Source organism: Bos indicus x Bos taurus, chromosome 12 (assembly GCF_003369695.1).
Source record: "Bos indicus x Bos taurus breed Angus x Brahman F1 hybrid chromosome 12, Bos_hybrid_MaternalHap_v2.0, whole genome shotgun sequence".
Taxonomy (NCBI): Eukaryota; Metazoa; Chordata; class Mammalia; order Artiodactyla; family Bovidae; genus Bos; species Bos indicus x Bos taurus.
The window spans coordinates 80,858,127-80,885,198 of record NC_040087.1 but is presented as its reverse complement, the minus strand read 5'-3'; positions in this window follow the sequence as shown (position 1 = coordinate 80,885,198).

Sequence of the window (27,072 nt, the reverse complement as noted above, 5' to 3'; positions counted from 1 at the left end):
CTAAGTTAGAGTATGCATTTCTCTTTCCATGGGGCTTCCCTGATGACTTAGTGGGTAAAGAATCTATCTGTAATGCAAGAGACACAAGAGACACAGGTTTGATCCCTGGGTCAGGAAGATCCCCTGGAGAAGGAAATGGCAACCCACTCCAGTATTCTTGCCTGGGCAAGAACTTCATGGACAGAGAAGCCTGGCAGGCTACAGTCTGTAGGAATTCAAAAGACTTGGGGACAACTTTAGGACTAAAGACTTTCTCTTTCCAGATTAAATTTAAGCAGAAGTGAAGTGAAGTCGCTCAGTCACGTCTGACTCTTTGCGACCCCACGGACCGTAGCCTACCAGGCTCCTCGGTCCATGGGATTTTCCAGGCAAGAGTACTGGAATAGGTTGCCGTTTCCTTCCCCAGGGGATCTTCCCGACCCAGGGATAGAACCTGGATCTCCCACATTGTAGGCAGACGCTTTACCATCTGAGCTACCAGGGAAGCCCCAAATGTAAGCAGATGTGGTATCAAATCTGGGTTATTTTCTTTTTCTTTCAGACAAAAAATGTGCAAGTATCTGTTATCAACCAGATTATATTCACTTTTCCTATACAGTGTTCTGAATGCAGACCCGAATTTTTGTGTATGTCTCCAGAATAAAGTGGAAAGAGCAAGACAATAGTTCAGTAGGACACATCTGTTTCTTTACTATGACACTTGCGCTTTTGGAAAACTATTTTATGAGAGAAACCAGTTTTATGCGGTCTGGGCCTGAATTTGGGATTTGGTTCTTCAGGTTTCTACAAGTTTCATGAATGTACTGTAGTTTCTCTGTGCATCAGTCCTGGTGCGGTTGGTGCTAGTGGCTGAGAGGCAGAATGGCTACAGCTAAAGCCTGGGTCAGATGACGTGTCTCCAAGATTACCTAAAAGCTGGATGGTGTTCACATCACCCTATAAATGGTTCATAGCCAGATACTGTAACAAACACCATGCCTCATTTTTAATGACAGAGAATGTAAGCTTACGCAACCTGCCATTTCTTGTGTACAGGTTATCCCAACAGGACTGCAACCGTGGGAACCCTAAAACGTGCTCTAGATGACAGACTGGGAGAAAAAGCACAGAATCCTTTAAAGGAAAAAGAAAATGGGAAATATGCTAGGCAGCCAAAAATAGCCACCACAGAGAGTTTTCCTGGGATCATTCATCCCATGACAAGGGAACAACAATGAGTAGGCACTGAATCAAAACATGCAGAGGAAACTATATATCCATCCACAAAATAAGAAAAATAGACCCTTATCTCATTTCATATCATACATTTCATACCATATACAAAATTTAACCCAAAGTGTACCAAAAACCTAAATGTGAGATCTAAAGTCAAAAAATCTTAGAAGAAGACAAAGGTGAAAATTTGTGTGTCTTTGAATTAGGCAGTAGATCTTTAGATACGATGCCAAAAGCATGAGCCACGAAAGAAAAATAGATGTGCCTGTTGAAATGAAAACCTTTTGTGCATCCAGGAATACTATAAGAACATGAAAGACAACCCAAAGAATGTTAGAAAATGTTTGCAGACTTCTGTTTGATAAGCATCTAGAATCTATGAAGTCTTACAACTCAGCAATAACAAAAGACAACCCAGTTAAAAATGTCACAGTATATTTCTTAACTTACTCTTCAAAGGAGATATGTAAATAGCCACAAGCACATGAAAGATGCACAATGGCATTAATCACGAGAGAATGCAAATTAAAGCCCCAGTGAGAAACCACTTCACTGCTCCTCGGATGGGTGTTATAAAGAAACGATAGCAAAGACTGGTGACGATATGGAGAAATTGGAACCCTCATGCGTTGCAAATGTAATATGGTACAGCAACTGTGCAAATCACTTTTTAGTTCCTCAAAAGGTTAAACATAGTACTACCATATGACCCAACAATCCCACTCCTGCATAAATGCCTGAGAGAAGAGAAAACATATGTTCAAACAAAAACATGTGTATGAATCTAATAGTAGAAAAAAGTAAAAAGTCCATCAAGTAATGAATGGGCAAACAGATATGGTATCTCCATAAGATGGAACATTATTCAGTATAGGAATGTCAATGTAGGACAAAAACCACCACAATATTGTAGAGTAATTAGCCTCCAATTACAATAATTAATTTAAAAAAAGGAGGAATGAAGTCCATGTTATCACATGGATGAAACGTAACAATATATGACATGAAAGAAATCAGATATAAAAGACCATGTTTTGTGTACGATTTTTGTACAATTTTGTACATTTTGTACGATTCCACTTATACAAAATGTCTGCTATAGGCACATCTTCAGAAACAGGAAGTAGATCGGTGGTTGCCGGGGGCGAGAGGAAGAATGGGATTGGGCTAAAGGCTCATAGACATAAGATTTCTTTTGAGGGTGAGGAAAATATTGTACATTTAGATAGTACTTATGGTTTTACAACACAATGACTATACTAAAATAACAGTCACGTACACTTGAGAATGGCCAATTTTATGTCGTTTGACATATCCCAACAAAAAGTGAATTTACTTAACAGTCAACTAAATATAGGTATATATACATGTGAAATTAGCTATTAATAATTTATTCTTGTTAAAAGGCTGTTAACAATCGTTTATTAGAGAAAACTGAACCAATGTTTAATTACTTCATTTATTAAATATTTCTCGAGTACCTACTGTGTGCCATGCATGGTCGTGAGTTCAAAGAAAGAGATGAGACTCCTTGAGGAAACATTTGTCCTCAAACACTTTTATTTCAGGATCCATTGTATTCTTAAAAATTGTTGAGAACCCCAAAGAGCTTTTGATCTTCCCAGGTGGCTCAGTGGTAAAGAAAAAGCTTGCCAACGCGGTAGACACAGCTTTGATCCTTGGACCAGGAAGATCCCCTGGAGGAGGAACTAGCAACCCACTCCAGTATTCTTGCCTGGGAAAGCCAATGGACAGAGGAGCCTGGTAGGCTACAGTCCACGGGGCCACAGAGTTGGACACAACTGAGCACACACACACACAAAGTTTTGCTTATATAAGTCCTATCTGTTAATATTAACTATACTATAAATAAAGCTGAGAAAAGTTTTAAAAACATTCATTAATTTAAATGTAACAATGGGAAGCCCATTACATTTTAATAGAAATCAGATGTTTACTAAAATGTTTTTCTAGAACACATCAGTGTAAGAAAAGCATTATTTTACATTTTTGAAAATGTTTTACTATCTGGCGTAATAGAAAGCTGGTGTATTTTTACATCTGCTTATGCAGTTAATCCATTGTAATCTATTATTCTGTTTTGCTTGAAGCATAAGAAGAAAATCTTGCCTTCCAGAGATATGTGAAATAGCAGAGTGTTTAAATTACTTTTTCCAATCATCATGAATATTCTTTTTTGGTACTGTATCAAAACTCAACAAGTGCTCATTTGTTTAATGTTGCAACTGCTGCTACTGCTAAGTCGCTTCAGTCGTGTCTGACTCGGCGACCCCATAGACGGCAGCCCACCAGGCTCCCCCATCCCTGGGATTCTCCATGCAAGAACACTGGAGTGGGTCGCCATTTCCTTCTCCAATGTGTGAAAGTGAAAAGTGAAAGTGAAGTTGGTCAGTCATGTCCAACTCTTCGCGACCCCATGGACTGCAGCCCACCAGGCTCCTCCGTCCATGGGATTTTCCAGGCGAGAGTACTGGAGTGGGGTGCCATTGCCTTCTCTGTAATGTTGCAAAGTAGAATCTGAAACCCTATCGACCATCTTTTCATAACGTTACATTCAAATCGATTGGTTGGTCTCACACTTTGAATAGACTTTTTCTGGTGAATGATTTTGTAGCATCCTCCATTGGTCATTTGGAAAATATTTGCTCACCAAATTTTAAGGATCTTCAAATGTTGACTCATTTCATCATACAAATTGCATGATGATCACTTCCAATCTTAAACGGGGCTTTAAATATTGGGAAATTGCCAAGCTGGTGGTGGCAGACACACATTTTCTGCTTTTCCCTTGAAGGCTCAGACTTCACCTTGAGCAGGCAACACCTACTGTCAGGTGTTTTCCTTAATGTAAGACTCAACTTTCTGTTTTTAAGAAAACGTCTTCGAAATTTGCTGTTCTCAATAAGCAGTTTGTCAGTCCTTCTTTCAAGCAACAGTGAAATTTCACAAAAGCAGCAGCCAGTTAATTTTGCAACTGAAATAAATGAATGAGCTCTCTTCCTGGGAGTCCAACATGCCCCTTGGGTGTGCAGCCAGAGCGCGCCATTTGTCACACAAGATACGGAAAACACGTGTACTCGAGGGATGGAACTGTATACAATTAACCTTTCCACCACTTTGTTTGCCCTTCCCTGGTGGCTCAGACGGTAAAGAATCTGCCTGCAGTGCAGGAGACCTGGGTTCAATCCCTGGGCTGGGAAGATCCCCTGGAGAAGGGAATGGCAACCCACTCCAGTATTCTGGCCTGGAAAATCCCATGGACAGAGGAGCCTGGTGGCTACAGTCCCTGGGGTTGCAAAGAGTCGGACATTCAACTTTGTATAGGACCTTCTCGGAAGCATTGTCTTGTGCTTTGCAGTGGGTGTGTGGCACTGAAGACTGCCCTGGCAGCTTGTCCAGCAACTCCTGGACCTAGATCTGGGCCTCTGGGCACTTGTGGCCACTGGTACTGTTGCTCCAACCATGTTGATGTCAACACAGCGGGGTGGTGGGGGGAGGAAGGAAATGATGTCTTCATATTGTTACGATAATAACAGATTTGAGTTTGCAGACCCTCTAAGAGGATCTCAGCAATGTCCAGGGATCCATGCACCATACTTTCACAACTGCCACTCTAAATTCTAGGGCTTCAGATTTTTGTTTTCAGTGCTCCTTCTAAAATTTTCTCTACTTGATAGAGTCTTTCTCGTGTTTCTTGGATTTTTCCTCCCATCACAGTTTCATTTAGGGCTTCAGTGGATATGCTCATCCTTAGATATATCTCTCCTCTCTGGAACATTCTCTACTGTCCTGTACTCTGTATACACCATGACAGTCTTCCCCACCCCTGTTCTTCTGGACCCTTGCTCTGGACAACCTGGCCAGCCTCATCTCTTGGGGACACAGGGAACCTTGTGAGCCTGGGAGTCCAGGCAGGACTCCTGGAGCAACCCACCTTTGAGCTCATAGCTGCCTTCATTTTCCTGATGAAATACCTTAGTCTTGCATGACCATTTCCTCTAAAAGCTCTTGCCTGAGATGTCGAGGAGGTGTGCTGGCTTCTTAGGTGGTCTTGTTAAGTACCTGAATGGTGGGAGGGATCATTTAATGCCTTGTAAGCACACCCCAGCTCTCCAGTAGAAAGGAGTTGGCTTCCTGACAAAGGGCCATCAGAAGAGTCCCCCCTCACCCTCATATTCGTGTGTCCCCTTTAAAATGCTTAGTACGTCCTGCCAACACTGGGGCCCAATCCTGGGAGCCACCTGTCCTGGGAAGTAGAAGCTTTAAAAGAAATCATGTTTGAAAGTAAAAGACTACAATTTCCTTGCAGAATATGAGCTTCCGCTGACAGTCGTGATTGTCAGCTTATCTGCTCTGTTTGGTGACAGTTATTATCATCAAAACTGGAGGAGTAAATATACCTTGTCTATTACCTAAATTGGGGTGGATCTGAATGGAACCCTAACCATATTGTGTCTCTCATAATTAAGGTTGTCATTCTCAATCTGCTGTTCCCAGTGCCTCCACAGGTAAAGGTACACTTTGACAATGCATGCGAGATTTCCAGGGACTGTTTTTTCCCAACTACTTATGATTTTGGGGAGGCAAAGTTTTCATAACATCTTTAAGCCAGTGGTGGTCCAAAAATCAGTTAAGAATCACTTAGTATTGATACATTTCCAGATAGATTGGCAAAAATTGTATAATGATTTAATGTGTTTCACATTAACTTTTTTGCAATGTAGAACTTTTGATTAACTTATCTATTTTCCACTTTTCCTTTTTTTTTCCTTCCAAAATTATGTGAAAGCCATGGCTGAAGCACAGCATTTCCTCAATAGATGCTTATTGATTAAAGACTTCTGAGGCTGAAAAATGAAAGTAACTGGTTAACATATACTGTGTGGGTCAAAATTCACCCTGATAGTTATTGTTTTAGAGCTACCCTTCTACCATGTTATTCTACTTTGTAAACTTACTATTGATGATGATTTAAAAAAAAATAAAATTGGAGACAACGATAAAAAGAAATAGAAGTACACTCACTGTTGCATTCTAAACATAGGCTTTCATGCTATAAGGGATCCTAAAATATCACAGGTATTAGAGGGAAAAATAAGCTGTTGTTGCCCAAAAATGGATTCCTTTGTGAGTTCATCCTGCTAACCCTTAGGGTATTGACAGCCTATTATTTTTTGCATGTGCCATCTTTTTCCAGGAAACTGAAAGAACGACTAATTATATCTTTTGCAAATGAGTGCAGCAGAATGGCTTTTGTTCACCACAATTTCAAGTCTGTTCAACAGGACTGTGGAATGACTTAAGAATTTGCTATGGAGTGTGAGAGAGAGAGAGAGTGTGTGTCTGTGTGTGTGTGTGTGAACCTACCATTTTACTGGCATGGGGATGTGATTGTGCATGATGCTTTGTTAGGCATTCATCCAGTTTCTTTGGATCGCCTTTGGAGGGTGTGTGACTCTATATCTTTCCTTCGGCTTCTATATTTCTGGTATGACAGACATGATAATTACTGCTCTTAAAGTTGGTGCAAGTGTTCCTGGGAAAGGGCAGAGGAGCGAACAATTAACAGAGAAGGTTGTGAAAATAAGCCTATTAACAAAAGCCTAATGATTTCTGGAATAATCCTTTCATCTCTTCCCTACATCACCATAATTGCTCAAAAGTAATTGTATAAGCAAGTCCAGACAGACCTCAGTTCTATAGACTCACACTGCAAAACCCATGTAGCCTTCAATACCAAGCAAGTCTTGAGTTCCAAAAACTTCTTCAACTGAGATTCCCAGTTGCTTCTAGAGGAGGAGAAAAGTATTAATATGCATGCGAACTATTATCAACAGGTCTTTTTAGAAGAGCATGCAATAAAGTGCTGATGAGAGTGGGGAGGGAGGCATCAGACTTCAAGTATAGAAGTGACCCATACAGTTATTAATTTCTCTCCACACGTAACCCTCATCTTCATGTGTCTTCGGTCCTTCTTCCTCTCTCTCTGCTTCCTTTTCCCTTTAGCCCCACATCAGTGAACTGTATTTGTGTCTATGGCAGGAACAGAGCCAAACTTGCTCCCACTGTGTCTTTCATCTGCCTCGCTGTCACAGTGCCTTGGCCAAAAAATTCCTTTGGGTGTTCTGAATGCCCTTTTTGGTCAACCCAGTACATCAGCTCTTCTAAACTTGGTGCCATCATCCACAAAGCCTTTCAAATGACTCTTAGGCCACCAAATCGCTTTGCTGCGCAAACATTCGTTCTTTGTGTCACAGCCAAGAACGTGGGACTTTTCTTAGGACAACTGAGGAGGCAACTGCATACTTAACTTGGATCCTTTGATGTTGCTCAAGGTATAAAGTGAAGATTGCAGTTCACTGTCATAGCTTTGCACTAAAGAAAGCATTTGATGACATTCTTAATATTCGTTAACTTTTCCTTAAGGGGATTTTATTGCTCTTGGCACTAGTAAGTATAACCAGTGCCCTGTGGCCAAGGTGTGCCTCAGTATTTTAAAAGAAGTAATGTTGAAAATGTTTTAGGGCTTTCTGGTGCGCTGGAATGCTGGTAACTTCAGATCTCTTGATTGTATTATCATCCTTACACTGATATCTCAGAGCTGTTTCAATAATGAGCCATAATTCCACGTTTGATTAAGATTACCCTTCCCACTGTGAGAAAAGGGGGCTGTTTGGGTGCTGATGTCTTTCTCGTCAGTGAGATTGCACGTGGAATCTAGATCCCACACCAAGGACTGAACCCGGGATCCCGCACTGGGAGCATGGCATCTTACCCACTGGACCACCGACTGAGGAACAGGACATGCTAAATTATCTTTTTCTACCTCAAGCTCCTTGAGGGCGGGGGCCGGACTTTTTTTTAATATATCATGTCGTAGCCTCAATTCGTTTTCTACCTATATTGTAGAAGTCAATCAAAAACTATTTGTTGAGTGAACACATAATGTTTGCTGCTAAAGCAGTTTTGGCTTCCAGTACAATTCTTCATGAGAAAAATGCACCCCAGCACTCTAAAGTTCTCAAGACATGATCTTGTGTAAAATAAAAAAAGGAAAAAGTATATGACTGCTTTGGAGACTCTCTTTCTCTTCTGTGACTATATTTGCGGTGATACATCTGTATGTATATCCATGTGAGTGAAGTCACTCAATCATGTCCGACTCTTTGCGACCCCATGGACTATAGCCTACCAGGCTCCTCTGTCCACGGGATTTTCCAGGCAAGAGTACTGGAATGGGTTGCCATTTCCTTCTCCAGGTGATCTTCCCAACCCAGGGATTGAACCTGGGATTCCCGCATCGTAGACAGACGCTTTACCGATGTATACACCTATACCTTCGTCTGTAGCTGCATGCTGGTCCTAGCCACCTTGTGGAGCATATGGCTGGTTTATACACAGCTGCTGGTTTATATCAGTCACAAAGCTGAACACACACTTCTGCTCTGTCCTCACAGTTAGGGGCATAATGTGCTCTCATATCCTCGAGAATGGTGCCTGGTGAGGACAACTATTTTTCTAAGCCCATGGACTGTGATAACAAGGGCATCGTCATGACTTTCAGACCCCTTATGGTTGCCTTGAGTCTGCGGCTTAATGGGTTACTAGCTCTGGAGCTACACGTTCAAAGGCCAAGAGAAACTTGTGGAAGACAATAGTGAGTATGTGCTGTTGTGACTGCAATCACTCAAACTCTTTAGGCTTGAGAAGTGATTGAAATTTACTTTCCATACCCCGCTGATCTATATTACACATCACAAAATACCTGTGTTGTTATGCATGTACATTGGAGGGGGGTGTGTATATATGTATACACACATAAGATACATATAAATATATATATACATATTCTGTAATGTGTAAAATATCTCCACCTAACATCTATAGATTAGTACTCTTTGGGAAATATGGTACTCTTTGGGAAATATGGTACTCTTTGGGAAAGCATCTCAAATGCCACTATTCTTCAGCAAAAACCCCACCGGCTTCAATTTATTCTGAATTCTTTTCCTCTTTCAACAAGGCACTGTTACCCTAGTCTTTCCAGCTTCCCTTCCCCTCAGCCTCCAGGACTGAAGGTTGCTCACTATGGTCTGTATCTGCTCATTACCTTCTAAATAAAGCCTTAAGCCCATGGTCCCTGTTGGTGTATGTTCAAGGAACTGAGATGGCTGCCTTTAATCCCTGAACTGTGAGAGACGGTGGAGTTTATTCATGTAATAATAGAATATATTAATTATGCATCATGGACCAAGTTGCTGTACTTTATTTTTTTTTCCCTCTAGAAAAAAAAAAAGAAAGAAAAACTCATGGTGTACAAAATCCCACAGGATTAGACCCAAGAAACTCAGGCCAAGGCTAAGCCACTTGTAGTTCAGTGGCTAAAGTGGGCTTCAAGTGCCTGAGGATTATCTCTATTCATTTGAATGTTTTCTGGCTAGAAAGTTAACAGCTGAGTGCATTTTAAGTAAAATACTAAAGGAAACGGCTGATAAAAATATCAATGTCATATATCTGCTTAACGGAGATGCATATCTGTTCTTTCTCAAAGCACTGTTAAGCTGTCACCCGCGAGCTTATCATAGAAACAATTATCTCACGGTAGTTTTATCTCCAGACATTTTCCTGACCAGACAGAAAGAATCTGTGGAAGTAGTCACTCCCCTCGTTTGTTTAAAGAGAGACCGCGGAGCTTTTCATATGAGGAATCCACTTAGGCAAGATGGGAATATCTGCAAACATAGCCACTGAAGTCGCTTGCTCTATAGAGCTCAGCTCACAGAGAGACAGAGAGTTTTAAATGGCTGAAGCCAAATAAACACCAAGGCAAGGGAGTGATGCTAAGCTTTCCTTTGGACATCGACTCCCTCTTTTGTTTATAAAACTGCCAACTGACAAACTCCTAGCGAAGCCATATTTTTTTTTACATCTTTTAATTACTCAGCGTTCCCTCATGAAATGTCAGAGCCCCGTGGCAGAAAGGGGCACGTTTGGTTGGCGATCAGGGAAAAAAACGTGTGAAGTGAGGAGGGTGCTGGAAAAGTCTGGCCCGAAGCGGGTGCCAAAAGCCAATTGTGAGATAAGGGAGCAAATGTGATGTAAACAGGAAAGAGAAGATGGAATTTTGATATAAAGTCAAACACGTAATTTGTGGATTGTCTCCTGCGAACCCACACATTTACATTTGGAGCTTTCCAGGCTTCAGTGAATGATGCCAATCTTTTCTTTTCTGCACATCATCTGGCCACCCAATTTTAAAGACTTTTTATGGAAATCAAATGAATATTTAAAGCCACAGAGGCCTGGGAAGTTTTCCTGTACCCCTGACTTCTTTCCTGTTACATTATGGCTTATCATTATTCAATTAATTTTCCTTTTAGTTAGCATAAAAGACTTTAGAAGAAATGTAATGACAAATAACATAATGGACCTGCAGCTTTATTAAAGAATCTGTACAGAAGATCCTGGCTATTTAGAAAACGTATATGAACACTTTATATATAAATTTTACTTTGTAAATCACCAAATGTGTTGAGAACATTATGGCATTTAATTTATTTCCTAGGGACTTCTCTGGTGGTCCAGTGGTTAAGACTCTGTGCTTCCGATGCAGGGGGCATGGGTTTAACCCCTGGTCAGGGAACTAAGATCCCACAAGCTGTGAGAAGCAACCAAAAAAAAAAAAATGTGCATCCTAAATGCAGTAAAATGTGATTAAAGTTTCAAAACGAGGCCTTTATACACTGGGTGATTTTATAAGTACAAGTTGAGATGGTGCTTGATTAAATCTAAATGTCTGTTTTCCACCCCCAAAGCAGTGCTTTCACAGAACATTTTACCTTTCCTTAACTTTCATCACCCAAACTAACAATTTATAATATTTTCACATGACCAAAAGAAAAATTATTGATACATGTGTCATTATCAAGAAGACCAACTTTAAGATCTATAGGATGAACTATAATGGGAAAGAATCTGAAAAAGAATTACACACACACACACACACGTAACTGAATCTCTATGTTGTACACTTGAAATTAACACAATATTGTAAATAAGATAAAAGATAAGATCTGAGATGGAGAGTCACTCCACTTATTGGTGATGTGACTGACTTCCACACATCATCTCACAGTACAAGAAATTCAGGCTCAGCCATTGACAAAATGACATATCATTGCACAAAATGAACCTTCACAGTGCATTTCTGAGAGAATGAAACAGTGAACATCTGGCAGTGTTAGCTGTCTATCCCACCTGAATTTAAACCAGGTACGGTAGAGCCCAGGCCTTTGATGTAAGGCTGAGTCTTCCACCCTCTCCGGCATCTCCCAGATTGAATTCCAAAAGTGTATATGTCTGTATCTCATCCAACACTGCCCGTGGCAAGAGATGTTCATTAGCTTGAGATTCTTGGTTTGTGAAGAAGGAACTTGATCTTGCTGCAAGATACAGAAGACATGGAGGAGCCAGCCCTGGGCTCCTGAATAACTGTCAAGTAGTAAATGAAGTTTTTTTTTTTTTGGCTGTTCCATACAGCCACTCACTGGAATAATAGCTGTCTCCAGAATCAAGCGTTGTTGACTTTCTTCCAAACCTCAGGGTGGTTCTCGCCAGGTGATTTCTAAGGGCTGGTGGCTGGAGGGGCATGCCCACATGAAAAGGAGTTGGTGTTCCAAAGTGCCCATGCTTGTCTGATTTGTGCCATGTGAGCCTCATTGACTCCCACTGTCCTTCATGGCTTACAGATGCCATTCCAAAGCCATTTTCCCTGGAGGGTCCATAGTGTGGTCTAGTACCATTCCTACACAAATGGTCCTCAGAGTCTGGTGAATTATTTGTATCAGTATTACCTGGGAATATTTTGGTTTTAACTCAGAGAAAGAAGCTAGAGTAGGATGTTCCAACTTGTAATAGACGGTCTATTCCATGAGGATGTCGGCATGTCTGCTTTTTGCTGGTTACCATTGTCACCCCAGTACTGAGCACAGCGGCTGGCAGTACTGTGTTTGCTGAATAGACAAACTGTTGTAGTAATTTCCATCACATTACCCCCAAGTACCTCCAGACCCCAAAGAAAAGTTTCTAGACAAAGACCCAAGGAGAGAAAGTTACTTAAAAAGGGTATCAAAATTCTCCGTAATTCTTTTTCAGAGGAAAAACAGCTTGACCATGTTTTCATTCATTGAACACTTACGAAATTCTCTTTCATTCTTCTGGTGGTTCTAGAAATTCTACTATGGAGGCATTCATATATAAAATTCTTTGAAAAATCTTTATAGCAGAAGTGAACCTGATAATTATCTGTAGCATCAGTATTTTACCAACTATCTTAATGTTCTAGGTGGATTTGGTAAGAACATCACTTGAGTATAAAAAGTGAAGTTGCATAACTTGTTGCAGATACAAAGATGTATTTTTGTTATATTTTCTTAATTAAAAGAGCATATATATTTTTAAACTCGTACTAAAATTATGAAAAAAATTATATTTTGAAGTATCTGTTAATCTTAGGATTTAAAATTGATAATAACTCATGGTTATAGTATCTTGCATTACCTATTCATAAAATTTATTTTCTGTTAATGCTACCAACTTAACATTTTTCCCCATGAACCACAAAGAAATAGTTTTTTGGAAAACTATAGTAAACTAGAGATTAATTAAAATTTTTAGGAATGGGCTTATAGATTTTCCATGATCGTGTTTTGGGGTGTTCTAACTGCATGGAGGAAGAAAAGTGTATTTCAGTTAAGACTGCCTGTCTGCAACCTTGGCGTTTCACTGAGTCTTTGCTGCAGGGAACTCAGGAGAAGGCACAAGACTCTTCTGCTTAATTTGTCTTTAAAGTCTGATTGTATCTGGCAACTGAAGACATGGAATAGTAATGCTTCCTCAGTTAAGAGAAACTTTCGGTGTTTGGATAATGAATACCCAGACAGAGTGCATTGAAAATGCAGGAGACTGGGAATTCACAGACCCCAGGTTGGATTTCACATCTTCTAATTATTTGGTTTGTCAGTTCAGGGAAATTACCTTAGTTCCCTAAACTCAATGTATTGATCTGGAAAACAAGGGCAATAAATTCTAGCATTCATGGTCGAAATGAGCAGTAAAGTAGCTAACACGCGTGAAAGTGACTAAGCTAGTGTTTGACCACAGGACTCACCATTTGCTATTTTGTACACTTTGTGCCAAGGAGTGTAACAGTCATTTTATAGGTTACCACATTACAAGTGTGAATGTGAACACAAATATGCTCATGAGTTTCCCGTTTGTAGAGCACCTATCCATGTGCGTGTGTGCACACACACACAGATACACACACACACACCCCTTTGCAACAAGTGGTCACGGCACTAGAATTTTATAAGATGACTTAGAACTGTGGGAAGCAACTTCATGTAATAGTTAAGAACTTTGCAGACATTCACCAATAAGATGGGCTTCTGGTTCTGCTTATTTTCTGCATTATTTTGGGCAAGTTATTCAATGTTTTCCTGACACATTTTCTTCATAGGAGAGTCCATAACTTTCATCATAGTTTTATTGTGTGGAATAAAGGAGATACTTTATTAAAGCGCTGTTACACAGAATCTCTTGAAAAATATATTTAAGTCTGGAAAATAAGAGTCCCTTCTTGGATGAAATGATAATACCTGTGAACAAAGGGAAGGATCAGTGGTGAAAATCCAAATGGATTTTCAGCTTCAACTCTTTGACCTTGAGGTTGAAACTTAAACCTCCTTACCTACCTTTTGACATTTCCTAAATTTGTTAATACTAACAGTAATATTCTACGTCACAGGATACCTCTCTCCTAACTCAAGCTCTTTCAAACTTTGTCTGTGTGAACTTTGGAAAGAACAAGCTCTCTGAATTTGAAAGCTCTCTGAATAAATGGGAAGTATTAGTATCACATTTTATTAAAAGTTGCCTTGATGACTTATATTTTGTGTTTAATATAAATACTTTTTGGCTTCCCTGGTGGCTCATTGGTAAAGAACCCACCTGATCCTGCCAGGAGACAGGGTCAATTCCTGGGTCAGGAAGATCCCCTGGAGAAGGAAATGGCAACCCACACCAGTATTCTTGCCTGGAGAGTCCCATGGACAGAGGAGCCTGGAGGGCTACAGTCCATGGGGTTGCAGAAGTGTTGGATCCTAATTAGTAACTAAACAGCATCAATATTTTTCAAGTTATTGAATTGAATGATGTTGATTAAATTAATGAAGTCACCAAAAGGTGACTTAGCAGAGAAGGATTTTAATAATCAAGTAGATAGGATAACTATCCCAAGGATACCATAAGCCTTATCCATAGCCACCAACGGGCTTAGGAACTAAGTTTCCATGGTGGGAGGGAAGGAGGTTGCCCTGGTCCCAGCCACGTGGAAATCCACTTACTAAGGCAGATTTGGCCACGGCCGTGGCTGAGTGCCCTAACTGCCAGCCGCAGAGACCGAGACTGAATCCCCAGTGTGGCACCACTGCTGAGACTCATCAGCCAGCTGCCCGGGGCAGGCTGATTAAACTGGACTTCTTGTGCACTGCCATGATACTCACACAGCATTGCTTCTGATGCAGAAACTCACATCCCAGCAAAAGAAGCGTGATAGTGGGCCCACGTCCATAGAACTCACCGGTCTTACCACAGCCTCCATCGTGCTGAAGCTTGTAGAATGGTGGGCTCAATTCCAGTACCAACTCAGGGCTATCTTGCAGAGTTGGGTCCCGCCAGAAAGCTGTATATGCTCAGAATAAGCATCTGCTATATAGGGCAAATGATTTTGTCAAACTGTCTTTACATTGTATGCTAAATAGAAAATCATTAAAATTGTCAATTTATTCTCACTTAGAATTGAACAAGTCCTTTTAATTTCAGTTTCAAAATGTATTCCTTCAAAACAGCATATATAAATTATATATAGAGAGAGTAAGGAAAAGCTTAAACAGATGGTTGTTTGGCAGAAAGTCATAAAACTTACATTGCACAATGAATTCTCAAAATTATAGTACTGTCAACATTTTTGTTTCTTTGGGGTAGATTCTAATGGGTTTGGGGGGATCTCTGCAGTTTTAAAAAATTAAACAGAAATAAAATTTAGAATAATTACATAGGAAGGCTGAGTTAACGTTACTCAATTTCTTTTTCTTCAGTTTATAGCCATTTTGCTGTAATTGTTTATTTTAAATCAACTGTTAAAACAGGGATATATAGCGGGTATAGGTGCCCTGCTGAAAGCAAATTTAAGTGATCTCAAATATCTATGAACTGTTTCTTAAGATAGATTACTAGCTGAGTCAGTGCTTTTTAGAGTCACAGTTTTCTAATTAACATCCATGCAGAATGCAATATTTATTAAAAACAAGAACTATATGGATGCTAACTTGATGCTTAAGCATATATTATTAAATTCAAGGGAAACAATAAATCATTTAGAACTTAGATAAATAAAATATTTGGGGGAGGAGGATTATTTTAATCATGAGCTGGGAAAATATCCATGCCATACTGTGAAGCAGAATTAGAACAACTTCCTTGTCCTTTGAAATCAATGTCATTCTTCTTTGAGTGTAGAATGATAGACTCTGGTTTTTCCAAAATTAAAATAAAGCTTGTAGCTAATGTATTGTTTTCTTCTAGTGCACAGTGACTCTGTTATATGAATGCAAATACCTTTGCAGAGGGCTAGAAAATAGGTATTGGACTAACTATTAACATTTTCATAATATCTTTATTTAAAAGCATAAACTTTTTTTTTTTCTTTTTTTAGAGGATTTTCCTATTTGGGAATTGTTATCCTAACTTCCTTTTCTGCTTATGTTAGCAAAAATACTGTAGTTGTGCTTCCACTCAAGGACCCTAAGATAAAAAGAAAGGTTATTTAAAGCTTAAGCCATTGAAAGGGAAAAAATGGAAAACTGATCAATGAAATGGAAATATATGGAAAGATTCAAAGAGTACAACTCATGGATTCAGTCTTCTTAGTACATCACTTGCTAGACTATTGAAACCTTGGATGCAAATACTAAACTTTTATCTTTACACCATGCACTACAGTTTCAACATTCTTGGTGGTAATGTATTATTGATAGTATTCAAAATTCATGGTGGTGGTTTTGAGACACATGATTTCATTTTGAATGTCAAGGCAGTAAGGCAGGAAGGTCTGCACACTTTGACTTTTGTAAAGGAAAATGTAGGGAGAGACTCTACATAACACAAAGTCTTGTGAAAAAATAGGGAGCAGCCTGGGAGGACTGGCAGACGTAAAGAAGGAAAACGACAGATACCTAGACGCAGCCAGATAATTTTATCACAAGTCAATACTGTATATCCTTTTTTCTTTCCAATTCACAAAAGGCGTCTGTACACTAATAACTCTACTATGAAATTATTATAGATGGATTATTATTTGAAGTTTGAGTATTTAGCATAGGTTCATTTATTCCTTCCTCCTTTAACTTTCACTTTGAGTTTTGAAAATATTTATGCATTCATAACATTTTCTTCAGTATGTTAATAAAAATCTCTCTCCACATTAAACATCTTACTTTTTATGAAGGTAAGCATAATGCATGCTTTATTTTTGAAGTCTTGAAAGCAGCAGTTACAATTTTACTATCCTGATTTTGTTGTTATTTGGCTACTAAGTCATGTCTGACTCTTTTGTGACCCCATGGACTGTAGTCCGCCAGGCTCCTGTGTGCATTGGATTCTTCAGGCAAGAATATTGGAGTGGGTTGCTATTTCCTTCCCCAGGGGATTTTCCTGACCTAGAGATTGAGCCCATGTCTCCTGCATTGCCAGGCGGATTCTCTACCACTGAGCCACCAGGGGAGCCCCTTAACATCCTGATACCTTGTTTTAACTCTGTAGATTTTTCCACTCTATTTATTTGAAAGAAAATCGTTGTTTAATAAATGTGATTGATTATAGAATCTTATTGAGCAGGATCTTAAAAGCAGTTTTCAAAGTTTCTTCTGTTTCTTGCAGGAGATACATTTTGGTGAGAGCTATTTTCGCTGACTCTTTCAGGTTATTTATTCTGACTGTTTTTTCATAAGTCTGGTAACTCTTCTGTGTCATCTGGTTGTGCTGGGAATTGTATATCCTGCTGGGTTTCAACACTGGCTGCAGTTTGGCTCACCTGAGCATCTCTAACAGCATATTGTTAACCAAGTACCATCTCCAGACCAGTTGGACCAGATTCTCTAATGTCGTGGTCCTGACATTAATATTTAAAATGAAGATCTTTGCAAGGTATTTTAATGTACAGTCAGAATTGATAGTCACTGTTACAGGTAGTACTGAATTCAAGAAGACATAGATTGTGACTCCTACCCTCTGTGAGAGAGAAATGTTCACAAATTGGAAGGAAAAAAATAACAAAATCTGATAACACAGCTGACTCAGAGGGCTCAGACTAGTGGGAGATCACAAACACACTTTAAATAATGAAGCTTACTCCCAGTATAAATATCTACAACAAGAAAAGAAATGTACTCACTGCGGCTTGCACTCCCTAATGCATGGCTGGCTGTCTAGTGGGATCTCGGCCCAGACTTGGGTTTTATTTCAGGAAAGAATGGCTTCAAGCAGGACACAAGATGAAGCATGCAAATATCAACTATTTTAAGAATAGCACTTGCCATGTATACCCTATGACTTGATTTTTGGATTAATTCCATTTAATAATTTTCCATATACATTTCTATTAAGTCCCTGAATAACTATAAGGTCAAAGGTATATTTGGTATTTTTCTACTCTGTACATAGATGGATCAAGTACTTTAGAGGAAGATGTTTTATGAAATTAGAATTTAACTTTGTTATAATGTACTTACTATAATAATAAGAAACTCATAACTTTCTGCTTTCATTCATAAGATAATCAGTGGCAGATTATATTGTATTGACTTAATTTTTTATTGTATTCACCAGGTTTCTGTTGTCATAAGCACTGCCCTGCAGGTATAAAAGGATATTTACATTAGATTTCTTTAAGATCCTTTTGGCTAAAAGTAAAAAATAATTTATGTATTTATATGGATATGGATGTGATCATTGCTATATTAGAATATTTATTTTTAATAAATATTATAGATTTATATTTGAAGACTATACATGTGGATTTCATGATACTGAACACAGTGATTTTTCTTCTGTTCCTCTTAATTTCATAATTAAGGTCAGAGTCCTATGATACGCAAGAGTTCCCCTTTATACTAGACTTTTCTAAGTATATGTAAAATATACTATGAAGTTACAATAAATTTGCTTTGAAAATAGAAATTTTTGTGTTTCTTTTCTCAAACCAGTGTTTCAGATCAGATCAGATCAGTGGCTCAGTCGTGTCCAACTCTTTGCGACCCCATGAATTGCAGCACGCCAGGCCTCCCTGTCCGTCAGTGTGATATTTTATTTCAAATTTGTACCTTGAAATTGGCTCACTGATTTGTTAGACTTGAAAGAAATTATGGATATTCCAGCTTAAAATAGCTTAACTACTCTAGAATATAAATCTACGTTATATTTGCTGAAAAATGTTTCAATATTTTTAACAATGTTTTTATATGCTCAGTCATGTTCAACTCTTTGTGACTCTACTAACTGTAGTCCACCAGGCTCCTTTGTCCATGGGATTCTTCAGGCAAGAATGCTGGAGTGGGTTGCCATGCCCTTTTCCAGGGGATCTTCCCGACCCAGGGGTCGAACCTGCGATTCCTAAGTTGGAGGCAGATTCTTTACCCATTAAGCCTCTTGGGAAGCCCATTTTTAAACAATACTGTAAACTAAACATTTGCTACCAATGTGTTAACGTTTCTTTTCCCTTTCTGTCTTAGTTTACAACTACTACTCAATGTTTAACGGTTAATAGCCTTTTCAGAAATAAAGAGTGTTGGGGAAATAAAATCTTTGGGAAAATAATCTATTATGATGATTCTTTATATAGTGATTTGTAAAGCAGTTCGAACTAAATTGCATAAATTTGTGAAAGGACAATTACTTTATGAATTGTCATAGTTAACATAAAGCAAAAGATATCTTTTGATTTTTAGCAATGTCTTAAGATGTCTAGTCTTACATCTTAATCACTTTTGGTTAAACACTGTCAGACTTAAAATAGATGTTGAATCATAAAATAACTTTGTGTGCATGTTGCATTATTTCCATGTATTCACTTGAAAGAAAATATGAAAACCCTGCTGGGTTCAATCAACCTTCTGTAACATTCACACTTTGATTTTGTTAATGCATCTTGGTAAGTTGCACATCTAATACCCATTTGTAACACATCCAGCACTTCTGAATTGAACCTAAAGATCATTTTGTAGGACAGTAATATGTGAAGGGTAAAGCTCCTGCCAATAATGCAGAAACACCTTTCATGAAAAGAGAAAAACTGAAAAAAGAGAGAGACAGAGAACTTGTCACTGAAAGGGTAGGATGATAAGCACTTTAGACCATTAAGGTCTTGCTTTGTCTCAGCCTTACTCACTTACCAGGATGTTGTTCTTGTTGATCTGTTAACATCTATTATTCATACAGCTTGCTCATGCTGTTGCAAAGAACGTCAGTGGAATGCATGCTTATGTGACTGATATTTCAGATGATGTAAATAAACAGTAAGACTCTCAGATCACATATGATCTCACTACTTTCCCTTTTTCCTCTTCATTTAGGTTGATTCTTCACTTGTTGCAAACTTTCCAAGATCTCTTTTCTTTTTTTTTTTTAATTTTAATTTTCTTTTATTTTTGTGTGTGTGTTTATTTTTATTTATTTTTTAATTTTTTTAATTTTATTTTTAAACTTTACAATATTGTATTAGTTTTGCCAAATATCGAAATGAATCTGCCACAAGTATACCTGTGTTCCCCATCCTGAACCCTCCTCCCTCCTCCCTCCCCATACCCTCCCTCTGGGTCGTCCCAGTGCACCAGCCCCAAGCATCCAATATCGTGCATCGAATCTGGACTGGCGACTCGTTTCATACATGATATTATACATGTTTCAATGCCATTCTCCCAAATCTCCCCTCCCTCTCCCTCTCCCACAGAGTCCATAAGACTGATCTATACATCAGTGTCTCTTTTGCTGTCTCATACACAGGGTTATTGTTACCATCTTTCTAAATTCCATATATATGCGTTAGTATACTGTATTGGTGTTTTTCTTTCTGGCTTACTTCACTCTGTATAATAGGCTCCAGTTTCATCCACCTCATTTGAACTGATTCAAATGTTTTCTTTTTAATGTCTGAGTAATATTCCATTGTGTATATGTACCACAGCTTTCTTATCCATTCATCTGCTGATGGACATTTAGGTTGCTTCCATGTCCTGGCTATTATAAACAGTGCTGCGATGAACATTGGGGTACACGTGTCTCTTTCCCTTCTGGTTTCCTCAGTGTGTATGCCCAGCAGTGGGATTGCTGGATCATAAGGCAGTTCTATTTCCAGTTTGTTAACAAATCTCCACACTGTTCTCCATAGTGGCTGTACTAGTTTGCATTCCCACCAACAGTGTAAGAGAGTTCCCTTTTCTCCACACCCTCTCCAGCATTTATTGCTTGTAGACTTTTTGCACTCATGTTCAGTCACTAAGTTGTGTGAGACTCTTTACAACCCCCTGCACTGCAGACTGCCAGGCTCCTCTGTCCATGGGATTTTCCAGGCAAGAATACTGGAGTGGGTTGCTATTTCCTTCTCCAGGGGATCTTCCTAATTCAGGGATCGAACTGAAGTGTCCTGCATTAGCAGACTAACTCTTTTTTTTTTTTTTTAAATTTTATTAGCAGACTAACTCTTGAACACTGAGCCACCTGGGGAGCCCCTTATTCATGTTATCTCAGGTCTATTTAGCTAAATAAATGTCCTGATGCCTTGTTCTGATTTCCTGAAATTCTCATGGGAGCATTGAGATTAAATATTAGTACATTTCTCACATTACTATTTTGGTACAAGTGAATTACATATGTGAACACAAATACTGAAGTTCATGCATCTATAACTTATGCACATGACTTCATAAGCAATATAAGGCATGGACTCCACTAAGTGACATGCTAGAAGAAAGAGAGGGCATTATACTCTAATTAAGGAAATCTGGACATACGTTTTATCTGCATATTCATACAAGATGGAGATAGCCAAATGGAATTGAATGGTCATCATGTCTGCTTTCCCTATTCCCGGCTCATGGATGGTTCTGATAGGGATGCACTGGTTGATCTGGGTTAGAAGTAGTGACAAGATGGCCTCATGCATCATGCATTGTCATGACTCAAGTTCAGAGAGGGAATCAGGTACCCAGGATGCACGCTGATTTGCTTCTGCTTCTTCAAAACCCAGAACACCCATGGTGATGCTGCCCTGTTGGGACTGCAGGTCCTTCCCCATTTGCCTCCCTGGTCATTATATTGCCCTGGGCACACTCATGCTACCTCCTGACTTTCTCTCTCTCCCCTTTTCCCCATTTCAAATTTCAAAGAAGGATTTGAGAGAATAACTCAGTCATTTCTAAAATGACTTACAAAATAGAAAGCATTCCTTTGACTTTTTCACAAACATTGATTTCCGATGGATAAGATATAAAAGAAGCAGTGATTTAACTCAGTATAACTCATAGTCATGCAGCAATTTGGGTGAGTTGATATTGATTTCAAAATGAATACGAAACAAACAGTTTTCAAGAATCCTCTAGTTTGGAGTCTGAGATATAAGATGAAAGGAGAAAATAAAGTAGAGAAGTCCACTATACAGTGAGTTTGTTTTGCCATGAAGGAAGTAAAATGGGATAGGATTTTGAAGAAGCAGGACACGGTAGCATGGATGTATCAGGAGGAATTTCATAGAGGTGGATCTTTCAAGATCAATGTTATCTCAGTAATTTGAAGTGTGATTTAAAAAAAAACAAACAAACCCATAAATACATTGATTATTAATAGTATACATCCCAAAGCATAAAGCCTAAAAATGTTTTACAGGAAGCATATCAATTTGTCTGGCAATCCTCTGGTGGCTCAGTGGTAAAGAATCTGTCTGCCAATGCAGGAGACTTGGGTTCAATTCCTGGGTCAGGAAGATCCCCTGGAGAAAGAAATGGTAATTCACTCCAGTATTCTTTCCTGTGAAATCTCATCGACAGAGGAACCTGGTGGGCAAAAGTTCATGGAGTTGCAAAGTCGGATAGGACACAGCTTAGCAGTGGAGCAAATTATATCCTAGGCTAGGAATAGTTCACCCTAAATGAGTGGATTTGTAGGTATTAATATTTTTTAATTTTAAAGATAGAGTCATAATATTACCAGACTCCTATTAAAACATTTCAGAAACCAGAGATGCTCTTGAAAATGCCAAGAAACCCTGAGAATGTGAAGTATAATAAGATTATAAAAGCCCACACCAAGTCCAAAAGGTAAGCGCTAGTAAGAGATGGGTTATTGAGGAGGCAGGCAGCCTTTATAAAAAAAAAAAAAATCTGGAGCATTAATTGATTGAGAGCTCAGTCTGATACAATGGAGAACAGCAAAGGCCCTCAGTGTAAATGCCAGGGATGCCAACCTTTGGAGAACCCATGAGTCAAGGTAACGTATTATATCTACAACCTGTGTCCACTTCTTAAGAGGGACATTGACAAATGAAGATACATCCAGAAGAGAAGGTAAAGATGGGTGAGGAGAGCATGGCCTGTGAGCATCATTTGAAAGAGCTGAGTTTGATTTGAACGGGAGATAAATTGGTGGAGACAGATTGGCACGTGTGGAAGGAGCTATTTTCACAGCCTTTCAGGGCTGTTATATGAAAGAACATTTAGACTTTTTTTTGGCTCTTGACGGCAGAGGGAAATCTACCAGGTATAGACGTAAATGCGATACCTTGCCTCCCTTCCCAAGAATATTCTATCCATCCCTCTGTTGAAAGCACTGCTTTTTGATATGTTGCAAAATAGCACTTTCATCTGGTTTGCAAGTTTATATTATATCCCCGCAAAGTGAAATAGACATGGTGCTATGGGTTCACTAGTTCATATATAAGAAATTAAGGCTTTGTTTGCTGTTCTGAAATATATTACAATAGCAGAAAACACAGTTTAGGGGTTTAAAGAACTGATACATGAAACGTGGCATTGAATGGAACTAACTTCACCTTGGACGCTCTCACAAAAGAGGTATTTGAAAGTATTCTTGCCTGGAGAATTCCGTGGACAGAGGAACCTGACGGGTTATAGTCCATGGGGTTGCAAAGGGCTGGATATGACTGAGTGACTAACACGCACACGCACACACACACACACACACACACACACACACACACAGAAACAAAAGTTTTTTGAATAAACATCAAAAACAAGACATAATATTAGCATCAGAAGTAGGATGAGCAGCTCGGTATAAGCATTTTAATTACATTTTCTTGATAGATATCTGCTCCATGAATGGATATATGGAGAAATCATGAAATAGGCAGCTTATGTTCCGCACTTGCAGAGATTTCTAAATGGACAGCTTGGTGTAGTATAAGAAAAGGCCCAGTGATACTGGAAAGCATGGCCCTAGGTCTCAATTTCTCCCTGACATGGTCCCAAATCCTTTTTGTTAATGGCTTTACCCAGGTCCTATGCCACTGTGAAATGTCCCAGAGCCCACGTGGATGGAATGGAGATTTTTGATCTGCAAACTCAGGCTCCCAATGGGAGGCAGCTGGTCTGTAATAGGGAAGGAAAGTCTGGCTATTCAGGGTGTGGGCCTTGTTCTTATAATCGCAGCAATGTGCTGGCTTGGCATATCATCAAATATTCTTTTTGAACCTGTCTGATCACTTCCAGAGAGGGGAGGTTCTATTTTGTTATGGTTCATTGGCAGTCATTTAGAAAAATGCATGCATTTTAATGGAAGAGCCTCTCGTCCTGGGTGTTTTTGGTCATGTGTTGTAAAGGACCCACTAAATAGGGATGATGCTCAAGCTAGCTTTAATACTCTAGCAATTAAAAACAAAAAAAAAAAAAACAGAAAGAAATGGAGATTTTTGAAACAGAGGTTACATTTGAAATGATCCAGGGTTAAGAATCACATATAGAAGCAGATTAAGTTTTGAGAAAGATCAAAAGCTTGAGTCATATAAATCCTGTTTGCTGGAATCCCTGTTACTCCAGGGGTGAGTCATGTTCAGTGAACAGAATTCTCTTTCCTCATGACATTGTTTTATTCATCCCCTTACCCTGAAATCTGAAAATTCTCATGCATAAAATGTTTATAGACATTATAGTATATAACCTGTCTTTTTAGAGGCACTTGGCATAAGAAGGCCTACTAACATGAAAATTCCTATTTTCAGTCTTTAATGTTGAAAAATAAATATATTCAACTGCATAATATTTGACAGTTATTAAGGGAAGCTAGGGCAGTATTTATTCCTCAAGGGCTTCCCTGGTGGCTCAGATAGTAAAGAATCTGCCTGCAATGCAGGACACTTGGGTTTGATTCCTGGGTCGGGAAGATTCCCTGGAGAAAGGAATGGTAACCCACTCCAATATTCTTGTCTGGTTGCCTGAGAAACCTGATGGAAAGGAGAACCTGGCGGGCTGCAGTCCATGGGGTCTCAAAGAGTCAGGCACGACTCTTTTACTTTGAAATTAATGCTTTCACTTTGCAAGGTTCTGAAGTTGAGATTGAAAAAGACACTAATGCACATCCATCAAGTAAGCAGAATAGTGAGATATGGTGAAGGTGCCGAGACCATGTCTCCAATCTGGAAATCTCTCATGATCATTTCATCTTTTTTTTTTTTTTTTCATCCCTGGATTCAAATGTCTACTGCATTTAGGGATGTTCTCCTGTCATCATTTACAACTCAGAGTAGAATGCAAACTAATGTTTTTCCTCTTGAGCTTTGTGTTGGTTAGGATTACTTTCAGTTGCCTATAAAAGCAAATCGGTCCATAGTGCTTTGCATAAGTAGAGAGCCACTCTTTTTTTCTCATGTAAAAAGGAACACAAATGTAGGTCCTACAGGGTCTGTGCGACAGCTTGATGAAATTATCAAGGAACAATTGCAGCCAGTCAAGAGACTGATGAAGGAAATCAGAAATCTGGAGAGCTGAGCTATTTGTAATAGAGGTTGTCCTGGAGAAGAAGTCTTTGACTCTGTAGCTATATCAGCCTCCTAATATGTGTGCCTCCAACTATTCAGACTTTTCCACTTCATGCTCAACAGTCTAGACAGCACTGACTTTATCACATTGTAAAAAACCCAAACTTGACTCCATCTTCATGGAGCCATGGTAGAGAGCCCAGGGAAGGCTAAGCCTGTGTGTCTGGTCCCGCCCCACAAGCTCTCTAGTGAGGGCGGGGACTGAGGCCAGCCTGTGTCTAGTGAGAGTCCCTGTATGTGAATATGGGCCCAGGAGCCCTGGAATCCAGTGTTTCTCAGCATCTACCACCAGATCTATCACTGCATGGCCATGGGCAGGCCTTTTAACTAACTTCCTTTAGAATTCACTTTCTCAAGTTAAGCTGAAAATACTACTACTCACCATAACAATATATTTCTAAAGATCTAATAATGCAATATATAATACAAAATGGATCCTAAAGCTCATTTCTGAGTTTTGATCAAACAAGTCATTTTTTAAAATGTTTAATACAGAATTAAAGATTAAGGAACCAATGTCAACCCAAAGACTATTTGGGTACTTTTCTTAATGGCAACCCACTCCAGTATTCTTGCCTGGAACATCCCATGGATGGAGGAGCCTGGTAGGCTACAGTCCATGGGGTCAAAAAGAGTCAGACACGACTGAGCAACTTCACTTCATTTCACTTGAATCACAATTAAAAACAGTTGCTGTTATTTGTAGAGTATCAATATTAACTTTAAAATGATAAAATTTGATATGTAGACAGATCATTTGACAGAGCGTTTTACATTTTCTTTGCAGTTTAACACATTTCTCAGTTTACAGGCCAGTGGGTATCCTTTTGGGGAAGCATTTTTATCTGCTAGCTTTCAAGAAAAACATCTAAATGTCTGCTATTAACTTTTCTCTCATGATACAGATAGAAAGTAGACATGTAAGTGACATTCTATGTCATCAACGTGTTTGGCTGTTTGGGGAGGTGGGGTTTCCCTGATCAATGCAAAGGCCTTCATGCTCTTGTCAAATTTATACAAAATGTTTATTATTGCCCATTTCTTCTGATAGAAATGATAGCAATTGAATTATTCCCCGTGTAATTTTGTGAGATTTCTAGGAGGAAAGTAGAAATTTCAAGGAATTCCACAGTGTCTTCTGGGTCTCACAAGAGAAAACCATGGCGGAAGGCCTAGAAGCCCCCCATTATGATCAGCAGAGGTGCCCCCAAAATTCCTGGGCAGAACTGCATACCTCACTGGAGACCATGGAGAACGGAGCTGTCTTTAGCAAGAGGCTGAAGCATATGAACGTTTAACATGTTCTTGTGCAGTCACATATCTTAAGTTGAAAGACTTAAGTGTGGAGAACCCAGATCAGGAAAAGAAAGTGACAAGAAGCTTTATCTGCACAGCACGGCTGGTGAAAGATGGCATGCGGTGTTAGCTGACCTTGTGACCGAGTGCCAGGGCCTGGAGTCTGTCTGAGGTCTAAAGTACAGGTATTAAAAACACTTAAAGCATAAAGATGCCAATATGAATGATTAAAAAAAAATTAAAAGGAGGGATGCTGCAGAATCCATAACCTAAATGTAATCTTGAATTGCCATAGAATTATTGACCTAAACACTAAAACCAGCTCTTAGAAATGACTTACATGCTAAGTAGCATTTATCCAGGAAGGCCATATGCTG